Here is a 19596-nt window from a genome sequence, read left to right on the forward strand (position 1 = left end):
TCTTGATGACGATGGAACACACAACTTGCGTCGCGATTCAATACATCGTCCTCCAGCCGACTTGTCTCGAAGGGTCTATTGCTGCCTCGGGCACCATATGCTCGTTCTCCTGTGAGTCTCCATTTTCGAATCCGACGCAAAACTGACAGTGAATTGTAACGTTCAGAGCCTGTTAATGACGATGGGACACACAAATTGCGTCGCGACTCAATACATCGTCCTCCAGCCGACTTGTCTCCAAGGGTCTAGTGCTGCCTCGGGCACCTTATGGTCGTTCTCCTGTGAGTCTAGATTTTCGAATCCGACGCAAAACTGACAGTTAATTGTAACGTTCAGAGCCTCTTGATGACGATGGAACACACAAATTGCGTCGCGATTCAATACATCGTCCTACAGCCGACTTGTCTCCAAGGGTCTAGTGCTGCCTCGGGCACCTTATCGTCGTTCTCCTGTGAGTCTAGTTTTTCGAATCCGACGCAAAACTGACAGTGAATTGTAACGTTCAGAGCCTCTTGATGACGATGGAACACACAAATTGCGTCGCGATTCAATACATCGTCCTCCAGCCGACTTGTCTCCAAGGGTCTATTGCTGCCTCGGGCACCTTATGGTCGTTCTCCTGTGAGTCTAGTATTTCGAATGCGATGCAAAACTGACAGTTAATTGTAACGTTCAGAGCCTGTTAATGACGATGGGACACACAAATTGCGTCGCGACTCAATACATCGTCCTCCAGCCGACTTGTCTCCAAGGGTCTAGTGCTGCCTCGGGCACCTTATGGTCGTTCTCCTGTGAGTCTAGATTTTCGAATCCGACGCAAAACTGACAGTTACTTGTAACGTTCAGAGCCTGATACTGACGATGGAACACACAAATTGCGTCGCGATTCAATACATCGTCCTCCAGCCGACATGTCTCCGAGGTAGTATTGCTGCTCCTGGCACCTCTTGGTCGTTCTCCTATGAGTCTAGTTTTTCGAATCCGGCGCAAAACTGACAGTTAATTGTATGGTTAAGAGCCTCTTAATGACGATGGAACACACAAATTGCGTCGCGATTCAATACATCGTCCTACAGCCGACTTGTCTCCAAGGGTCTATTGCTGCCTCGGGCACCTTATGCTCGTTCTCCTGTGAGTCTAGATTTTCGAATCCGACGCAAAACTGACAGTTAATTGTAACGTTCAGAGCCTCTTAATGACGATGGAACACACAAATTGCGTCGCGATTCAATACATCGTCCTACAGCCGACTTGTCTCCAAGGGTCTAGTGCTGCCTCGGGCACCTTATGGTCGTTCTCCTGTGAGTCTAGTTTTTCGAATACGACGCAAAACTGACAATTAATTGTAACGTTCAGAGCCTGTTAATGACGATGGGACACACAAATTGCGTCGCGACTCAATACATCGTCCTACAGCCGACTTGTCTCGAAGGGTCTAGTGCTGCCTCGGGCACCTTATGGTCGTTCTCCTGTGGGTCTAGATTTTCGAATCCGACGCAAAACTGACAGTTAATTGTAAGGTTCAGAGCCTCTTAATGACGATGGAACACACAAATTGCGTCGCGATTCAGTACATCGTCCTCCAGCCGACTTGTCTCCAAGGGTCTATAGCTGCCTCGGGCACCTTATCGTCGTTCTCCTGTGAGTCTAGTTTTCAGTATACGACGCAAAACTGACGGTTAATTGTAACGTTCAGAGCCTGATACTGACGATGGAACACACAAATTGCGTCGCGATTCAATACATCGTCCTCCAGCCGACATGTCTCCGAGGTAGTATTGCTGCTCCTGGCACCTTTTGGTCGTTCTCCTATGAGTCTAGTTTTTCGAATCCGGCGCAAAACTGACAATTTATTGTAACGTTCAGAGCCTCTTAATGACGATGGAACACACAAATTGCGTCGCGATTCAATATATCGTCCTCCAGCCGACTTGTCTCGAAGGGTCTATTGGTGCCTCGGGCCTCTTATGGTCGTTCTCCTATGAGTCTAGATTTTCGAATCCGGCGCAAAACTGACAATTAATTGTAACGTTCAGAGCCTCTTAATGACGATGGAACACACACATTGCGTCGCGAATCAATACATCGTCCTCCAGCCGACTTGTCTCCAAGGGTCTAGTGCAGCCTCGGGCACCATATGCTCGTTCTCCTGTGAGTTTACATTTTCGAATCCGACGCAAAACTGAGAGTGAATTGTAACGTTCAGAGCCTCTTGATGACGATGGAACACACAAATTGCGTCGCGATTCAATACATCGTCCTCCAGCCGACTTGTCTCGAAGGGTCTATTGCTGCCTCGGGCACCTTATGGTCGTTCATCTGAGAGTCTAGATTTTCGAATGCGATGCAAAACTGACAGTTAATTGTAACGTTCAAGCCTGTTAATGACGATGGGACACACAAATTGCGTCGCGACTCAATACATCGTCCTCCAGCCGACTTGTCTCCAAGGGTCTATTGCTGCCTCGGGCACCTTATGGTCGTTCTCCTGTGAGTCTAGATTTTCGAATCCGACGCAAAACTGACAGTTAATTGTAACGTTCAGAGCCTGATACTGACGATGGGACACACAAATTGCGTCGCGATTCAATACATCGTCCTCCAGCCGACATGTCTCCGAGGTAGTATTGTTGCTCCTGGCACCTCTTGGTCGTTTTCCTATGAGTCTAGTTTTTCGAATCCGGCGCAAAACTGACAATTAATTGTAACGCTCAGAGCCTCTTAATGACGATGGAACACACAAATTGCGTCGCGATTCAATACATCGTCCTCCAGCCGACTTGTCTCGAAGGGTCTATTGGTGCCTCGGGCACCTTATGGTCGTTCTCCTGTGAGTCTAGTTTTTCGAATGCCTTGCAAAACTGACAATTAATTGTAACGTTCAGAGCCTGATACTGACGATGGAACACACAAATTGCGTCGCGATTCAATACTTCGTCCGCCAGCCGACTTGTCTCCGAGGTAGTATTGCTGCTCCTGGCACCTCTTGGTCGTTCTCCTATGAGTCTAGTTTTTCGAATCCGGCGCAAAACTGACAATTAATTGTAACGTTCAGAGCCTCTTAATGACGATGGAACACACAAATTGCGTCGCGATTCAATACATCGTCCTCCAGCCGACTTGTCTCCAAGGGTCTATTGCTGCCTCGGGCACCTTATGGTCGTTCTCCTGTGAGTCTAGTTTTTCGAATGCGATGCAAAACTGACAGTTAATTGTAACGTTCAGAGCCTCTTAATGACGATGGAACACACAAATTGCGTCGCGATTCAATACATCGTCCTACAGCCGACTTGTCTCCAAAGGTCTAGTGCTGCCGCGGGCACCATATGCTCGTTCTCCTGTGAGTCTAGATTTTCGAATCCGACGCAAAACTGAGAGTGAATTGTAACGTTCAGAGCCTCTTGATGACGATGGAACACACAAATTGCGTCGCGATTCAATACATCGTCCTCCAGCCGACTTGTCTCGAAGGGTCTATTGCTGCCTCGGGCACCATATGCTCGTTCTCCTGTGAGTCTAGATTTTCGAATCCGACGCAAAACTGAGAGTGAATTGTAACGTTCAGAGCCTCTTGATGACGATGGAACACACAAATTGCGTCGCGATTCAATACATCGTCCTACAGCCGACTTGTCTCCAAGGGTCTAGTGCTGCCTCGGGCACCATATGCTCGTTCTCCTGTGAGTCTAGATTTTCGAATCCGACGCAAAACTGACAGTTAATTGTAACGTTCAGAGCCTGTTAATGACGATGGGACACACAAATTGCGTCGCGACTCAATATATCGTCCTACAGCCGACTTGTCTCCAAGGGTCTAGTGCTGCCTCGGGCACCTTATGGTCGTTCTCCTGTGAGTCTAGTTTTTCGAATGCGATGCAAAACTGACAGTTAATTGTAACGTTCAGAGCCTCTTAATGACGATGGAACACACAAATTGCGTCGCGATTCAATACATCGTCCTACAGCCGACTTGTCTCCAAGGGTCTATTGCTGCCTCGGGCACCTTATGGTCGTTCTCCTGTTAGTCTAGTTTTTCGAATGCGATGCAAAACTGACAGTTAATTGTAACGTTCAGAGCCTATTAATGACGATGGGACACACAAATTGCGTCGCGTCTCAATACATCGTCCTCCAGCCGACTTGTCTCCAAGGGTCTATTGCTGCCTCGGGCACCTTATGGTCGTTCTCCTGTGAGTCTAGTTTTTCGAATGCGATGCAAAACTGACAGTTAATTGTAACGTTCAGAGCCTCTTAATGACGATGGAACACACAAATTGCGTCGCGATTCAATACATCGTCCTACAGCCGACTTGTCTCCAAGGGTCTAGTGCTGCCTCAGGCACCATATGCTCGTTCTCCTGTGAGTCTAGATTTTCGAATGCGATGCAAAACTGACAGTTAATTGTAACGTTCAGAGCCTATTAATGACGATGGGACACACAAATTGCGTCGCGTCTCAATACATCGTCCTCCAGCCGACTTGTCTCCAAGGGTCTAGTGCTGCCTCGGGCACCTTATGGTCGTTCTCCTGTGAGTCTAGTTTTTCGAATGCGATGCAAAACTGACAGTTAATTGTAACGTTCAGAGCCTCTTAATGACGATGGAACACACAAATTGCGTCGCGATTCAATACATCGTCCTACAGCCGACTTGTCTCCAAGGGTCTAGTGCTGCCTCGGGCACCATATGCTCGTTCTCCTGTGAGTCTAGATTTTCGAATGCGATGCAAAACTGACAGTTAATTGTAACGTTCAGAGCCTGTTAATGACGATGGGACACACAAATTGCGTCGCGACTCAAAACATCGTCCTCCAGCCGACTTGTCTCCAAGGGTCTATTGCTGCCTCGGGCACCTTATGGTCGTTCTCCTGTGAGTCTAGTTTTTCGAATGCGATGCAAAACTGACAGTGAATTGTAACGTTCAGAGCCTCTTAATGACGATGGAACACACAAATTGCGTCGCGATTCAATACATCGTTCTACAGCCGACTTGTTTCGAAGGGTCTATTGCTGCCTCGGGCACCTTATGGTCGTTCATCGGTGAGTCTAGATTTACGAATCCGACGCAAAACTGAGAGTGAATTGTAACGTTCAGAGCCTCTTGATGACGATGGAACACACAAATTGCGTCGCGATTCAATACATCGTCCTACAGCCGACTTGTTTCGAAGGGTCTATTGCTGCCTCGGGCACCATATGCTCGTTCTCCTGTGAGTCTAGATTTTCGAATCCGACGCAAAACTGACAGTGAATTGTAACGTTCAGAGCCTGTTAATGACGATGGGACACACAAATTGCGTCGCGATTCAATACATCGTCTTACAGCCGACTTGTCTCCAAGGGTCTAGTGCTGCCTCGGGCACCATATGCTCGTTCTCCTGTGAGTCTAGATTTTCGAATCCGACGCAAAACTGACAGTGAATTGTAACGTTCAGAGCCTGTTAATGACGATGGAACACACAAATTGCGTCGCGATTCAATACATCGTCCTACAGCCGACTTGTCTCCAAGGGTCTAGTGCTGCCTCGGGCACCATATGCTCGTTCTCCTGTGAGTCTAGATTTTCGAATCCGACGCAAAACTGACAGTGACTTGTAACGTTCAGAGCCTCTTGATGACGATGGAACACACAAATTGCGTCGCGATTCAATACATCGTCCTACAGCCGACTTGTCTCCAAGGGTCTAGTGCTGCCTCGGGCACCTTATGGTCGTTCTCCTGTGAGTCTAGTTTTTCGAATGCGATGCAAAACTGACAGTTAATTGTAACGTTCAGAGCCTGTTAATGACGATGGGACACACAAATTGCGTCGCGACTCAATACATCGTCCTCCAGCCGACTTGTCTCCAAGGGTCTAGTGCTGCCTCGGGCACCTTATGGTCGTTCTCCTGTGAGTCTAGATTTTCGAATCCGACGCAAAACTGACAGTTAATTAGAACGTTCAGAGCCTGATACTGACGATGGAACACACAAATTGCGTCGCGATTCAATACATCGTCCTACAGCCGACTTGTCTCCAAGGGTCTAGTGCTGCCTCGGGCACCATATGCTCGTTCTCCTGTGAGTCTAGATTTTCGAATCCGACGCAAAACTGACAGTTCATTGTAACGTTCAGAGCCTCTTGATGACGATGGAACACACAAATTGCGTCGCGATTCAATACATCGTCCTACAGCCGACTTGTCTCCAAGGGTCTAGTGCTGCCTCGGGCACCATATGCTCGTTCTCCTGTGAGTCTAGATTTTCGAATACGACGCAAAACTGACAATTAATTGTAACGTTCAGAGCCTGTTAATGACGATGGAACACACAAATTGCGTCGCGATTCAATACATCGTCCTCCAGCCGACTTGTCTCGAAGGGTCTATTGCTGCCTCGGGCACTTTATGCTCGTTCTCCTGTGGGTCTAGATTTTCGAATCCGACGCAAAACTGACAGTTAATTGTAACGTTCAGAGCCTCTTAATGACGATGGAACACACAAATTGCGTCGCGATTCAATACATCGTCCTACAGCCGACTTGTCTCCAAGGGTCTAGTGCTGCCTCGGGCACCATATGCTCGTTCTCCTGTGAGTCTAGATTTTCGAATCCGACGCAATACTGACAGTTAATTGTAACGTTCAGAGCCTGATACTGACGATGGGACACACAAATTGCGTCGCGATTCAATACATCGTCCTACAGCCGACTTGTCTCCAAGGGTCTACTGCTGCCTCGGGCACCTTATGGTCGTTCTCCTGTGAGTCTAGTTTTTCGAATGCGATGCAAAACTGACAGTGAATTGTAACGTTCAGAGCCTCTTGATGACGATGGAACACACAAATTGCGTCGCGATTCAATTCATCGTCCCACAGCCGACCTGTCTCCAAGGGTCTCTTGCTGCCTCGGGCACCTTATGGTCGTTCATCTGTGAGTCTAGATTTCAGAATACGACGCAAAACTGACAGTGAATTGTAACGTTCAGAGCCTGTTAATGACGATGGGACACACAAATTGCGTCGCGACTCAATACATCGTCCTACAGCCGACTTGTCTCGAAGGGCCTATTGCTGCCTCGGGCACCTTATGGTCGTTCTCCTGTGAGTCTAGATTTTCGAATCCGACGCAAAACTGACAGTTAATTGTAACTTTCAGAGCCTCTTAATGACGATGGAACACACAAATTGCGTCGCGATTCAATACATCGTCCTACAGCCGACTTGTCTCGAAGGGTCTATTGCTGCCTCGGGCACCTTATGGTCGTTCATCGGTGCGTCTAGATTTTCGAATCCGACGCAAAACTGAGAGTGAATTGTAACGTTCAGAGCCTCTTGATGACGATGGAACACACAACTTGCGTCGCGATTCAATACATCGTCCTCCAGCCGACTTGTCTCGAAGGGTCTATTGCTGCCTCGGGCACCATATGCTCGTTCTCCTGTGAGTCTACATTTTCGAATCCGACGCAAAACTGACAGTGAATTGTAACGTTCAGAGCCTGTTAATGACGATGGGACACACAAATTGCGTCGCGACTCAATACATCGTCCTCCAGCCGACTTGTCTCCAAGGGTCTAGTGCTGCCTCGGGCACCTTATGGTCGTTCTCCTGTGAGTCTAGATTTTCGAATCCGACGCAAAACTGACAGTTAATTGTAACGTTCAGAGCCTGTTAATGACGATGGAACACACAAATTGCGTCGCGATTCAATACATCGTCCTACAGCCGACTTGTCTCCAAGGGTCTAGTGCTGCCTCGGGCACCATATGCTCGTTCTCCTGTGACTCTAGATTTTCGAATCCGACGCAAAACTGACAGTTCATTGTAACGTTCAGAGCCTCTTGATGACGATGGAACACACAAATTGCGTCGCGATTCAATACATCGTCCTACAGCCGACTTGTCTCCAAGGGTCTAGTGCTGCCTCGGGCACCTTATCGTCGTTCTCCTGTGAGTCTAGTTTTTCGAATCCGACGCAAAACTGACAGTGAATTGTAACGTTCAGAGCCTCTTGATGACGATGGAACACACAAATTGCGTCGCGATTCAATACATCGTCCTCCAGCCGACTTGTCTCCAAGGGTCTATTTCTGCCTCGGGCACCTTATGGTCGTTCTCCTGTGAGTCTAGTATTTCGAATGCGATGCAAAACTGACAGTTAATTGTAACGTTCAGAGCCTGTTAATGACGATGGGACACACAAATTGCGTCGCGACTCAATACATCGTCCTCCAGCCGACTTGTCTCCAAGGGTCTAGTGCTGCCTCGGGCACCTTATGGTCGTTCTCCTGTGAGTCTAGATTTTCGAATCCGACGCAAAACTGACAGTTACTTGTAACGTTCAGAGCCTGATACTGACGATGGAACACACAAATTGCGTCGCGATTCAATACATCGTCCTCCAGCCGACATGTCTCCGAGGTAGTATTGCTGCTCCTGGCACCTCTTGGTCGTTCTCCTATGAGTCTAGTTTTTCGAATCCGGCGCAAAACTGACAGTTAATTGTATGGTTAAGAGCCTCTTAATGACGATGGAACACACAAAGTGCGTCGCGATTCAATACATCGTCCTACAGCCGACTTGTCTCCAAGGGTCTAGTGCTGCCTCGGGCACCATAAGCTCGTTCTCCTGTGAGTCTAGATTTTCGAATACGACGCAAAACTGAGAGTGAATTGTAACGTTCAGAGCCTCTTGATGACGATGGAACACACAACTTGCGTCGCGATTCAATACATCGTCCTCCAGCCGACTTGTCTCGAAGGGTCTATTGCTGCCTCGGGCACCATATGCTCGTTCTCCTGTGAGTCTCCATTTTCGAATCCGACGCAAAACTGACAGTGAATTGTAACGTTCAGAGCCTGTTAATGACGATGGGACACACAAATTGCGTCGCGACTCAATACATCGTCCTCCAGCCGACTTGTCTCCAAGGGTCTAGTGCTGCCTCGGGCACCTTATGGTCGTTCTCCTGTGAGTCTAGATTTTCGAATCCGACGCAAAACTGACAGTTAATTGTAACGTTCAGAGCCTGTTAATGACGATGGAACACACAAATTGCGTCGCGATTCAATACATCGTCCTACAGCCGACTTGTCTCCAAGGGTCTAGTGCTGCCTCGGGCACCATATGCTCGTTCTCCTGTGAGTCTAGATTTTCGAATCCGACGCAAAACTGACAGTTAATTGTAAGGTTCAGAGCCTCTTGATGACGATGGAACACACAAATTGCGTCGCGATTCAATACATCGTCCTACAGCCGACTTGTCTCCAAGGGTCTAGTGCTGCCTCGGGCACCTTATCGTCGTTCTCCTGTGAGTCTAGTTTTTCGAATCCGACGCAAAACTGACAGTGAATTGTAACGTTCAGAGCCTCTTGATGACGATGGAACACACAAATTGCGTCGCGATTCAATACATCGTCCTCCAGCCGACTTGTCTCCAAGGGTCTATTGCTGCCTCGGGCACCTTATGGTCGTTCTCCTGTGAGTCTAGTATTTCGAATGCGATGCAAAACTGACAGTTAATTGTAACGTTCAGAGCCTGTTAATGACGATGGGACACACAAATTGCGTCGCGACTCAATACATCGTCCTCCAGCCGACTTGTCTCCAAGGGTCTAGTGCTGCCTCGGGCACCTTATGGTCGTTCTCCTGTGAGTCTAGATTTTCGAATCCGACGCAAAACTGACAGTTACTTGTAACGTTCAGAGCCTGATACTGACGATGGAACACACAAATTGCGTCGCGATTCAATACATCGTCCTCCAGCCGACATGTCTCCGAGGTAGTATTGCTGCTCCTGGCACCTCTTGGTCGTTCTCCTATGAGTCTAGTTTTTCGAATCCGGCGCAAAACTGACAGTTAATTGTATGGTTAAGAGCCTCTTAATGACGATGGAACACACAAATTGCGTCGCGATTCAATACATCGTCCTACAGCCGACTTGTGTCCAAGGGTCTAGTGCTGCCTCGGGCACCTTATGCTCGTTCTCCTGTGAGTCTAGATTTTCGAATACGACGCAAAACTGACAATTAACTGTAACGTTCAGAGCCTGTTAATGACGATGGAACACACAAATTGCGTCGCGATTCAATACATCGTCCTCCAGCCGACTTGTCTCGAAGGGTCTATTGCTGCCTCGGGCACCTTATGCTCGTTCTCCTGTGAGTCTAGATTTTCGAATCCGACGCAAAACTGACAGTTAATTGTAACGTTCAGAGCCTCTTAATGACGATGGAACACACAAATTGCGTCGCGATTCAATACATCGTCCTACAGCCGACTTGTCTCCAAGGGTCTAGTGCTGCCTCGGGCACCTTATGGTCGTTCTCCTGTGAGTCTAGTTTTTCGAATACGACGCAAAACTGACAATTAATTGTAACGTTCAGAGCCTGTTAATGACGATGGGACACACAAATTGCGTCGCGACTCAATACATCGTCCTACAGCCGACTTGTCTCGAAGGGTCTAGTGCTGCCTCGGGCACCTTATGGTCGTTCTCCTGTGGGTCTAGATTTTCGAATCCGACGCAAAACTGACAGTTAATTGTAAGGTTCAGAGCCTCTTAATGACGATGGAACACACAAATTGCGTCGCGATTCAGTACATCGTCCTCCAGCCGACTTGTCTCCAAGGGTCTATAGCTGCCTCGGGCACCTTATCGTCGTTCTCCTGTGAGTCTAGTTTTCAGTATACGACGCAAAACTGACGGTTAATTGTAACGTTCAGAGCCTGATACTGACGATGGAACACACAAATTGCGTCGCGATTCAATACATCGTCCTCCAGCCGACATGTCTCCGAGGTAGTATTGCTGCTCCTGGCACCTTTTGGTCGTTCTCCTATGAGTCTAGTTTTTCGAATCCGGCGCAAAACTGACAATTTATTGTAACGTTCAGAGCCTCTTAACGACGATGGAACACACAAATTGCGTCGCGATTCAATATATCGTCCTCCAGCCGACTTGTCTCGAAGGGTCTATTGGTGCCTCGGGCCTCTTATGGTCGTTCTCCTATGAGTCTAGATTTTCGAATCCGGCGCAAAACTGACAATTAATTGTAACGTTCAGAGCCTCTTAATGACGATGGAACACACACATTGCGTCGCGAATCAATACATCGTCCTCCAGCCGACTTGTCTCCAAGGGTCTAGTGCAGCCTCGGGCACCATATGCTCGTTCTCCTGTGAGTTTAGATTTTCGAATCCGACGCAAAACTGAGAGTGAATTGTAACGTTCAGAGCCTCTTGATGACGATGGAACACACAAATTGCGTCGCGATTCAATACATCGTCCTCCAGCCGACTTGTCTCGAAGGGTCTATTGCTGCCTCGGGCACCTTATGGTCGTTCATCTGAGAGTCTAGATTTTCGAATGCGATGCAAAACTGACAGTTAATTGTAACGTTCAAGCCTGTTAATGACGATGGGACACACAAATTGCGTCGCGACTCAATACATCGTCCTCCAGCCGACTTGTCTCCAAGGGTCTATTGCTGCCTCGGGCACCTTATGGTCGTTCTCCTGTGAGTCTAGATTTTCGAATCCGACGCAAAACTGACAGTTAATTGTAACGTTCAGAGCCTGATACTGACGATGGGACACACAAATTGCGTCGCGATTCAATACATCGTCCTCCAGCCGACATGTCTCCGAGGTAGTATTGTTGCTCCTGGCACCTCTTGGTCGTTTTCCTATGAGTCTAGTTTTTCGAATCCGGCGCAAAACTGACAATTAATTGTAACGCTCAGAGCCTCTTAATGACGATGGAACACACAAATTGCGTCGCGATTCAATACATCGTCCTCCAGCCGACTTGTCTCGAAGGGTCTATTGGTGCCTCGGGCACCTTATGGTCGTTCTCCTGTGAGTCTAGTTTTTCGAATGCCTTGCAAAACTGACAATTAATTGTAACGTTCAGAGCCTGATACTGACGATGGAACACACAAATTGCGTCGCGATTCAATACTTCGTCCGCCAGCCGACTTGTCTCCGAGGTAGTATTGCTGCTCCTGGCACCTCTTGGTCGTTCTCCTATGAGTCTAGTTTTTCGAATCCGGCGCAAAACTGACAATTAATTGTAACGTTCAGAGCCTCTTAATGACGATGGAACACACAAATTGCGTCGCGATTCAATACATCGTCCTCCAGCCGACTTGTCTCCAAGGGTCTATTGCTGCCTCGGGCACCTTATGGTCGTTCTCCTGTGAGTCTAGTTTTTCGAATGCGATGCAAAACTGACAGTTAATTGTAACGTTCAGAGCCTCTTAATGACGATGGAACACACAAATTGCGTCGCGATTCAATACATCGTCCTACAGCCGACTTGTCTCCAAAGGTCTAGTGCTGCCGCGGGCACCATATGCTCGTTCTCCTGTGAGTCTAGATTTTCGAATCCGACGCAAAACTGAGAGTGAATTGTAACGTTCAGAGCCTCTTGATGACGATGGAACACACAAATTGCGTCGCGATTCAATACATCGTCCTACAGCCGACTTGTCTCCAAGGGTCTAGTGCTGCCTCGGGCACCATATGCTCGTTCTCCTGTGAGTCTAGATTTTCGAATCCGACGCAAAACTGACAGTTAATTGTAACGTTCAGAGCCTGTTAATGACGATGGGACACACAAATTGCGTCGCGACTCAATATATCGTCCTACAGCCGACTTGTCTCCAAGGGTCTAGTGCTGCCTCGGGCACCTTATCGTCGTTCTCCTGTGAGTCTAGTTTTCAGAATACGACGCAAAACTGACGGTTAATTGTAACGTTCAGAGCTTGATACTGACGATGGAACACACAAATTGCGTCGCGATTCAATACATCGTCCTCCAGCCGACTTGTCTCGAAGGGTCTATTGCTGCCTCGGGCACCTTATGGTCGTTCATCGGTGAGTCTAGATTTTCGAATCCGACGCAAAACTGACAGTTAATTGTAAGGTTCAGAGCCTCTTAATGACGATGGAACACACAAATTGCGTCGCGATTCAATACATCGTCCTACAGCCGACTTGTCTCCAAGGGTCAATTGCTGCCTCGTGCACCTTATGGTCGTTCTCCTGTGAGTCTAGTTTTTCGAATGCGATGCAAAACTGACAGTTAATTGTAACGTTCAGAGCCTGTTAATGACGATGGGACACACAAATTGCGTCGCGTCTCAATACATCGTCCTCCAGCCGACTTGTCTCCAAGGGTCTATTGCTGCCTCGGGCATCTTATGGTCGTTCTCCTGTGAGTCTAGTTTTTCGAATGCGATGCAAAACTGACAGTTAATTGTAACGTTCAGAGCCTCTTAATGACGATGGAACACACAAATTGCGTCGCGATTCAATACATCGTCCTACAGCCGACTTGTCTCCAAGGGTCTATTGCTGCCTCGGGCTCCTTATGGTCGTTCTCCTGTGAGTCTAGTTTTTCGAATGCGATGCAAAACTGACAGTTAATTGTAACGTTCTGAGCCTGTTAATGACGATGGGACACACAAATTGCGTCGCGTCTCAATACATCGTCCTCCAGCCGACTTGTCTCCAAGGGTCTATTGCTGCCTCGGGCACCTTATGGTCGTTCTCCTGTGAGTCTAGTTTTTCGAATGCGAACCAAAACTGACAGTTAATTGTAACGTTCAGAGCCTCTTAATGACGATGGATTACACAAATTGCGTCGCGATTTAATACATCGTCCTACAGCCGACTTGTCTCCAAGGGTCTAGTGCTGCCTCGGGCACCATATGCTCGTTCTCCTGTGAGTCTAGATTTTCGAATCCGACGCAAAACTGACAGTTAATTGTAACGTTCAGAGCCTGTTAATGACGATGGGACACACAAATTGCGTCGCGACTCAATACATCGTCCTACAGCCGACTTGTCTCGAAGGGTCTAGTGCTGCCTCGGGCACCTTATGGTCGTTCTCCTGTGGGTCTAGATTTTCGAATCCGACGCAAAACTGACAGTTAATTGTAAGGTTCAGAGCCTCTTAATGACGATGGAACACACAAATTGCGTCGCGATTCAGTACATCGTCCTCCAGCCGACTTGTCTCCAAGGGTCTATAGCTGCCTCGGGCACCTTATCGTCGTTCTCCTGTGAGTCTAGTTTTCAGTATACGACGCAAAACTGACGGTTAATTGTAACGTTCAGAGCCTGATACTGACGATGGAACACACAAATTGCGTCGCGATTCAATACATCGTCCTCCAGCCGACATGTCTCCGAGGTAGTATTGCTGCTCCTGGCACCTTTTGGTCGTTCTCCTATGAGTCTAGTTTTTCGAATCCGGCGCAAAACTGACAATTTATTGTAACGTTCAGAGCCTCTTAATGACGATGGAACACACAAATTGCGTCGCGATTCAATATATCGTCCTCCAGCCGACTTGTCTCGAAGGGTCTATTGGTGCCTCGGGCCTCTTATGGTCGTTCTCCTATGAGTCTAGATTTTCGAATCCGGCGCAAAACTGACAATTAATTGTAACGTTCAGAGCCTCTTAATGACGATGGAACACACACATTGCGTCGCGAATCAATACATCGTCCTCCAGCCGACTTGTCTCCAAGGGTCTAGTGCAGCCTCGGGCACCATATGCTCGTTCTCCTGTGAGTTTAGATTTTCGAATCCGACGCAAAACTGAGAGTGAATTGTAACGTTCAGAGCCTCTTGATGACGATGGAACACACAAATTGCGTCGCGACTCAATACATCGTCCTCCAGCCGACTTGTCTCCAAGGGTCTATTGCTGCCTCGGGCACCTTATGGTCGTTCTCCTGTGAGTCTAGATTTTCGAATCCGACGCAAAACTGACAGTTAATTGTAACGTTCAGAGCCTGATACTGACGATGGGACACACAAATTGCGTCGCGATTCAATACATCGTCCTCCAGCCGACATGTCTCCGAGGTAGTATTGTTGCTCCTGGCACCTCTTGGTCGTTTTCCTATGAGTCTAGTTTTTCGAATCCGGCGCATAACTGACAATTAATTGTAACGCTCAGAGCCTCTTAATGACGATGGAACACACAAATTGCGTCGCGATTCAATACATCGTCCTCCAGCCGACTTGTCTCGAAGGGTCTATTGGTGCCTCGGGCACCTTATGGTCGTTCTCCTGTGAGTCTAGTTTTTCGAATGCCTTGCAAAACTGACAATTAATTGTAACGTTCAGAGCCTGATACTGACGATGGAACACACAAATTGCGTCGCGATTCAATACTTCGTCCGCCAGCCGACTTGTCTCCGAGGTAGTATTGCTGCTCCTGGCACCTCTTGGTCGTTCTCCTATGAGTCTAGTTTTTCGAATCCGGCGCAAAACTGACAATTAATTGTAACGTTCAGAGCCTCTTAATGACGATGGAACACACAAATTGCGTCGCGATTCAATACATCGTCCTCCAGCCGACTTGTCTCCAAGGGTCTATTGCTGCCTCGGGCACCTTATGGTCGTTCTCCTGTGAGTCTAGTTTTTCGAATGCGATGCAAAACTGACAGTTAATTGTAACGTTCAGAGCCTCTTAATGACGATGGAACACACAAATTGCGTCGCGATTCAATACATCGTCCTACAGCCGACTTGTCTCCAAAGGTCTAGTGCTGCCGCGGGCACCATATGCTCGTTCTCCTGTGAGTCTAGATTTTCGAATCCGACGCAAAACTGAGAGTGAATTGTAACGTTCAGAGCCTCTTGATGACGATGGAACACACAAATTGCGTCGCGATTCAATACATCGTCCTACAGCCGACTTGTCTCCAAGGGTCTAGTGCTGCCTCGGGCACCATATGCTCGTTCTCCTGTGAGTCTAGATTTTCGAATCCGACGCAAAACTGACAGTTAATTGTAACGTTCAGAGCCTGTTAATGACGATGGGACACACAAATTGCGTCGCGACTCAATATATCGTCCTACAGCCGACTTGTCTCCAAGGGTCTAGTGCTGCCTCGGGCACCTTATCGTCGTTCTCCTGTGAGTCTAGTTTTCAGAATACGACGCAAAACTGACGGTTAATTGTAACGTTCAGAGCTTGATACTGACGATGGAACACACAAATTGCGTCGCGATTCAATACATCGTCCTCCAGCCGACTTGTCTCGAAGGGTCTATTGCTGCCTCGGGCACCTTATGGTCGTTCATCGGTGAGTCTAGATTTTCGAATCCGACGCAAAACTGACAGTTAATTGTAAGGTTCAGAGCCTCTTAATGACGATGGAACACACAAATTGCGTCGCGATTCAATACATCGTCCTACAGCCGACTTGTCTCCAAGGGTCAATTGCTGCCTCGTGCACCTTATGGTCGTTCTCCTGTGAGTCTAGTTTTTCGAATGCGATGCAAAACTGACAGTTAATTGTAACGTTCAGAGCCTGTTAATGACGATGGGACACACAAATTGCGTCGCGTCTCAATACATCGTCCTCCAGCCGACTTGTCTCCAAGGGTCTATTGCTGCCTCGGGCATCTTATGGTCGTTCTCCTGTGAGTCTAGTTTTTCGAATGCGATGCAAAACTGACAGTTAATTGTAACGTTCAGAGCCTCTTAATGACGATGGAACACACAAATTGCGTCGCGATTCAATACATCGTCCTACAGCCGACTTGTCTCCAAGGGTCTATTGCTGCCTCGGGCTCCTTATGGTCGTTCTCCTGTGAGTCTAGTTTTTCGAATGCGATGCAAAACTGACAGTTAATTGTAACGTTCTGAGCCTGTTAATGACGATGGGACACACAAATTGCGTCGCGTCTCAATACATCGTCCTCCAGCCGACTTGTCTCCAAGGGTCTATTGCTGCCTCGGGCACCTTATGGTCGTTCTCCTGTGAGTCTAGTTTTTCGAATGCGAACCAAAACTGACAGTTAATTGTAACGTTCAGAGCCTCTTAATGACGATGGATTACACAAATTGCGTCGCGATTTAATACATCGTCCTACAGCCGACTTGTCTCCAAGGGTCTAGTGCTGCCTCGGGCACCATATGCTCGTTCTCCTGTGAGTCTAGATTTTCGAATGCGATGCAAAACTGACAGTTAATTGTAACGTTCAGAGCCTGTTAATGACGATGGGACACACAAATTGCGTCGCGACTCAATACATCGTCCTCCAGCCGACTTGTCTCCAAGGGTCTAGTGCTGCCTCGGGCACCTTATGGTCGTTCTCCTGTGAGTCTAGATTTTCGAATCCGACGCAAAACTGAGAGTGAATTGTAACGTTCAGAGCCTCTTAATGACGATGGAACACACAAATTGCGTCGCGATTCAATACATCGTCCTCCAGCCGACTTGTCTCCAAGGGTCTAGTGCTGCTTCGGGCACCATATGCTCGTTCTCCTGTGAGTCTAGATTTTCGAATGCGATGCAAAACTGACAGTTAATTGTAACGTTCAGAGCCTGTTAATGACGATGGGACACACAAATTGCGTCGCGATTCAATACATCGTCCTCCAGCCGACTTGTCTCCAAGGGTCTATTGCTGCCTCGGGCACCTTATGGTCGTTCTCCTGTGAGTCTAGTTTTTCGAATGCGATGCAAAACTGACAGTTAATTGTAACGTTCAGAGCCTCTTAATGACGATGGAACACACAAATTGCGTCGCGATTCAATACATCGTCCTACAGCCGACTTGTCTCGAAGGGTCTATTGCTGCCTCGGGCACCTTATGGTCGTTCATCGGTGAGTCTAGATTTACGAATCCGACGCAAAACTGAGAGTGAATTGTAACGTTCAGAGCCTCTTGATGACGATGGAACACACAAATTGCGTCGCGATTCAATATATCGTCCTCCAGCCGACTTGTCTCGCAGGGTCTATTGCTGCCTCGGGCACCATATGCTCGTTCTCCTGTGAGTCTAGATTTTCGAATCCGACGCAAAACTGACAGTGAATTCTAACGTTCAGAGCCTGTTAATGACGATGGGACACACAAATTGCGTCGCGACTCAATACATCGTCCTCCAGCCGACTTGTCTCCAAGGGTCTAGTGCTGCCTCGGGCACCTTATGGTCGTTCTCCTGTGAGTCTAGATTTTCGAATCCGACGCAAAACTGACAGTTAATTGTAACGTTCAGAGCCTCTTAATGACGATGGAACACACAAATTGCGTCGCGATTAAATACATCGTCCTACAGCCGACTTGTCTCCAAGGGTCTATTGCTGCCTCGGGCTCCTTATGGTCGTTCTCCTGTGAGTCTAGTTTTTCGAATGCGATGCAAAACTAACAGTTAATTGTAACGTTCAGAGCCTGTTAATGACGATGGGACACACAAATTGCGTCGCGTCTCAATACATCGTCCTCCAGCCGACTTGTCTCCAAGGGTCTATTGCTGCCTCGGGCACCTTATGGTCGTTCTCCTGTGAGTCTAGTTTTTCGAATGCGATGCAAAACTGACAGTTAATTGTAACGTTCAGAGCCTCTTAATGACGATGGAACACACAAATTGCGTCGCGATTCAATACATCGTCCTACAGCCGACTTGTCTCCAAGGGTCTAGTGCTGCCTCGGGCACCATATGCTCGTTCTCCTGTGAGTCTAGATTTTCGAATGCGATGCAAAACTGACAGTTAATTGTAACGTTCAGAGCCTGTTAATGACGATGGGACACACAAATTGCGTCGCGACTCAATACATCGTCCTCCAGCCGACTTGTCTGCAAGGGTCTAGTGCTGCCTCGGGCACCTTATGCTCGTTCTCCTGTGAGTCTAGATTTTGGAATCCGTCGCAAAACTGAGAGTGAATTGTAACGTTCAGAGCCTCTTAATGACGATGGAACACACAAATTGCGTCGCGATTCAATACATCGTCCTACAGCCGACTTGTCTCCAAGGGTCTAGTGCTGCTTCGGGCATCATATGCTCGTTCTCCTGTGAGTCTAGATTTTCGAATGTGATGCAAAACTGACAGTTAATTGTAACGTTCAGAGCCTGTTAATGACGATGGGACACACAAATTGCGTCGCGATTCAATACATCGTCCTCCAGCCGACTTGTCTCCAAGGGTCTATTGCTGCCTCGGGCACCTTATGGTCGTTCTCCTGTGAGTCTAGTTTTTCGAATGCGATGCAAAACTGACAGTTAATTGTAACGTTCAGATCCTCTTAATGACGATGGAACACACAAATTGCGTCGCGATTCAATACATCGTCCTACAGCCGACTTGTCTCGAAGGGTCTATTGCTGCCTCGGGCACCTTATGGTCGTTCATCGGTGAGTCTAGATTTACGAATCCGACGCAAAACTGAGAGTGAATTGTAACGTTCAGAGCCTCTTGATGACGATGGAACACACAAATTGCGTCGCGATTCAATACATCGTCCTCCAGCCGACTTGTCTCGAAGGGTCTATTGCTGCCTCGGGCACCATATGCTCGTTCTCCTGTGAGTCTAGATTTTCGAATCCGACGCAAAACTGACAGTGAATTGTAACGTTCAGAGCCTGTTAATGACGATGGGACACACAAATTGCGTCGCGACTCAATACATCGTCCTCCAGCCGACTTGTCTCCAAGGGTCTAGTGCTGCCTCGGGCACCTTATGGTCGTTCTCCTGTGAGTCTAGATTTTCGAATCCGACGCAAAACTGACAGTTAATTGTAACGTTCAGAGCCTGTTAATGACGATGGAACACACAAATTGCGTCGCGATTCAATACATCG

The sequence above is a fragment of the Schistocerca nitens genome, chromosome 12 (assembly GCF_023898315.1).
Source record: "Schistocerca nitens isolate TAMUIC-IGC-003100 chromosome 12, iqSchNite1.1, whole genome shotgun sequence".
Taxonomy (NCBI): Eukaryota; Metazoa; Arthropoda; class Insecta; order Orthoptera; family Acrididae; genus Schistocerca; species Schistocerca nitens.